Here is a 3,690-nt window from a genome sequence, read left to right as displayed (position 1 = left end):
GTTGCCGCATCTTGCCTCTTTAACACCAATGTTTTAAAGCCCGGGTTTTTTGTTGACCCGGTGTAATAACCGGTTCACGGGTTAACCGGTTCAACCAGTTGAACCGTCGGGTCAACCCTGTTTATGGTCTTTTTTTATTTTTATATATTTTTACTTTCCTACATAATGCATAAACATATAAAACCAATAATTTGATGTCCACAAAGTTTAAACATTGAAAAACATTAAAGAAACCGCAAACAATTCGTTGTTTTGGCGTCCGCTACTTGTATCCAACTATCAAAGTTCTATTAAAACGGGTCAATCCGGTTTTAACCGGTTCAACATAACCGGTCGAACCGCGGTTTAGGGGAAACCCGGCCGGTTCGATCAAGTCCGTATTTTTACAAAAAACCGTTCTCAATTAACCCGCTTTCTACCCCGGATCACGGTCCAACCAGTTGAACCGGTCGGGTCAACCCGGGTTTTAAAATATTGGTTAACACATTTGCAAATAAAAAACTGTACAAGTATGGATGCTTTCTTTCCTGGTGGGCTTTGGCCTCCAAAACTGGGTCCTCTTACCATAGGAGGATTGAAGAAGCCCATGTCAGAGTGGGGCCCATAGAGTTTTCCAACCTCACTTTTTAACCTACATCTATATGGCGGACCATATGAAGAAGTGACTGATTTTAGTCGGTTGTCCGGTCTTTTTCCTTCATCTCTTACTTCTCTTCGCATAGAATGATTTGAGAAATTGGAATCAATTTCAACGGGACTCCAACACCTCACCTTTCTCCAGCATCTCTTCATTGTCAAGTGCCGAAAGATGATGGATCTACCAGAAAAGCTGTTGCCTTCGCTTTTGAGTTTGGGAATTAATGAATGCCCGAATCTGAAAAAAAAAAGACTAGTATAGGAGTCTCCTATTGGCGCGTCGTTCCCCTAATTCCCCTGCATCTACGAGGATGACTATATCTTATTGTGAAGGTCCGGCCTTCTCTATGTCTTTTAACTTGTTTTTGTTTCGTAATGTATAAAATTAAATAACTGTAAATCGAACAAATTTTTTAAATATTATCTCAATCCAAGTACCTATGTATTTTTACAACAAAAGTTTTATTTGTTTCTCAATATTTGTTTGTTAACATGGCGTGCTTACTGAATTAAACTGTTTACCAAACCAAACATCTAGAAATGAGTACATTATTACGTTGTAAAATATCGAAAATTAACGGTGAACAAACAAACAGGCTAAATACGTTCAAATAATGAATCATTATGATTATGTACTGCCTAATATCAACCTACTATTGTACCCATATGACAATGCCGATTAACACACTGATTAAACCCATTAAGGCATTATGGTTAAGTGGATGGAATTTTTATTAAGTGGATCGATTTTGACACAGCTAAATATGATTCTATATTTGTGAAATTGTGAACAAAAATGCTATTTATCTTCACTGCCATCTATTTACTAGCTCCATGGTTTTTCCCTTTTAGAGAATATTTGGTATTTCTATTTAGTGTACTTTGGAGTGACCATGATATGCGTGTTACTGTTTATGATTCATTGTTCAATTATGTGTTCTTTTGTTATTTGGTAAAATAATTGATGAATTTTGCTCACATAATTAATTTGACATGATGTATCCGGTAGTCATTTTGGAATGAAAAACTTATGTTGATTTATTTTTGCAGGATTCATGACCCACCCTTATGATTCACAATTGTAGCATTCAATGCTAATGCATATGCCATCGGGTGTGTAAGGTTGGTTTCTTTTATGCTATCTGCAGAGTCACAGATCCTTATAGTTTAATTCTTTTTTTAATTTTAACTTGAGTAAATTACTAAAATCGTCCCTATGGTTTGGTTAGAATTTCACGTTTGGTCCCTAACTTTTTTTTTTGCACTCGGATCGTCCCTATGGTTTGATTTTGTTGCGTTTTTCGTCCCTTACATACATAAAATTAAGGACCAAACGTGCAATTTTGACCAAACCATAGGGACGAAAAACGCAACGAAATCAAACCATAGGGATGGTCCGAGTGCAAAGAAAAAGTTAGGGACCAAACATGAAATTTTGACAAAACCATAGGAACGATTTTAGTAATTTACTTTTTAACTTGTTCGTAAATGATTGGTGTAAGTATTGATAGTGCGAGTAGTTTTCATAATTCCAAAGTTGAATTCATACCAATGGCATTAGGAGCTATAATTGATGAATGAATTCGCATTGATACAAGAATGAACGTAATTTTTCATTTTCAAACAAAACAGATACATCAATTTCTTCTTAATTTTACTTAAAACATTTCCATCTATGGTTATGTCATTTCATTCAATACTATGTCACTTAAATTGTTTCTCAATTCTGATAATATCATAAAAACAGAAGAAGAAATAATTGATGAAGCATTTGCATTGATACAAGAAGAAATGAAGGTAAAAAAAACAGATGAAGAAAAACAGAAGAAGAAACCAAGGGTAAGCTCTACTACGGGGTGCTTGTTTTATCTTTAAAAATAACTTTTAGTTTTTAGGAAAAGATAAAAAGGCAAAAGATATTTGGCAATGTTGTAAAAGTTACTTTTTTATATAAGGAAAAATGTACTTTTTGGAAAAGTTACAGAATCCTGATTTTTTGCAACTTTTCCTAAAAGGACTTTTGCCTTTCAAAAGCTTAGCCAAACACCCCCTACTATCTGCCAATTTACTCGGTATCATTCCTGTTATAGAATTATCCTTAACATGGATCTTTTAACAGTGGGCTTATGATAAACATAGACACTAGCCTCCGCCTCCATCTCCACCTCGACCTGTTTGTGAGTTGCCAACTGCTGGCTCAAACACGTGACTTTGAAGAGTATGGAAAATGGTTGATAAATTTGCACGCAAGGTGTTTGTGGTTTTGCTTGTGTGAAAATTAGTACTGCTCTGATGGTAGAAATAGTTTCAAAATGCTCTAATCAGATGTGTCTTGGAGATGTTTGTACGAAGAGTCGATACAAATACTTACATTGTTACGTATCCATTTGACATGATAGCATTAGCAATTCTCTGCACATGTTGCACCTCTTTGCACTGCTATCACTTTTCTGCATTGTTAACCACAGTTTTGTACATTTTAAACGTGTTTTCTAGCATACACAACACAAGTTCTGTATAATGCTAATCTTTGTGGGCTACTTAGAACATATAGCTCACTACAGAAATTTTGTATTATATGACATGTGTATGACTAAACATACATTTTGACAACAGTTGAAATAAATGGGCTCAGATCCAAGTAGACATCAGTTATAGGAACAGATTATGATGTGAACATTAAGAAGCAAATCTTTTTAACAGTCATATAGTTCCATCTTGTTTATGAATTTATGGTTAGGCAACTGCTCTTCATCCATGCTAAAGGAGTGGGAATCTGCAATCACTTCGCTTGGAGAATATATTGAAACAAACTTGTAAATTAACTCTGAGAATTAGGGATTCTAGTAACTCTGTGTTGGTTCACTAAATCATGTTACTTAAACGATGAACCAATAACACAACTGAGAATATTAGTTAAATCTATCCCAGGTAGCACAGAAATTGATTTTAAAAATATCTACACATTTTAGATGCTAGTTGAATCATCTTAGTAAAACCATATTTGAATCTGGTATACAGAAAACCTTAAGAACTTGATGAAGTCGATGGGTG

At 34.8% G+C, this 3,690-nt stretch overlaps 1 long non-coding RNA gene across 1 annotated transcript; it reads left to right on the top strand.

The window, feature by feature from the left end:
- Positions 1 to 483: 483 nt before the first annotated feature.
- Positions 484 to 3,055, top strand: LOC111918835 (uncharacterized). Its single transcript, XR_002859346.3, has 4 exons — positions 484 to 969; positions 1,687 to 1,758; positions 2,384 to 2,475; positions 2,756 to 3,055. It is a non-coding gene; the product is annotated as an uncharacterized LOC111918835 (long non-coding RNA).
- Positions 3,056 to 3,690: the final 635 nt, after the last annotated feature.

This window comes from Lactuca sativa, chromosome 3 (assembly GCF_002870075.4).
Source record: "Lactuca sativa cultivar Salinas chromosome 3, Lsat_Salinas_v11, whole genome shotgun sequence".
Taxonomy (NCBI): domain Eukaryota; kingdom Viridiplantae; phylum Streptophyta; class Magnoliopsida; order Asterales; family Asteraceae; genus Lactuca; species Lactuca sativa.
This window is presented reverse-complemented; position numbering and strand designations above follow the sequence as displayed.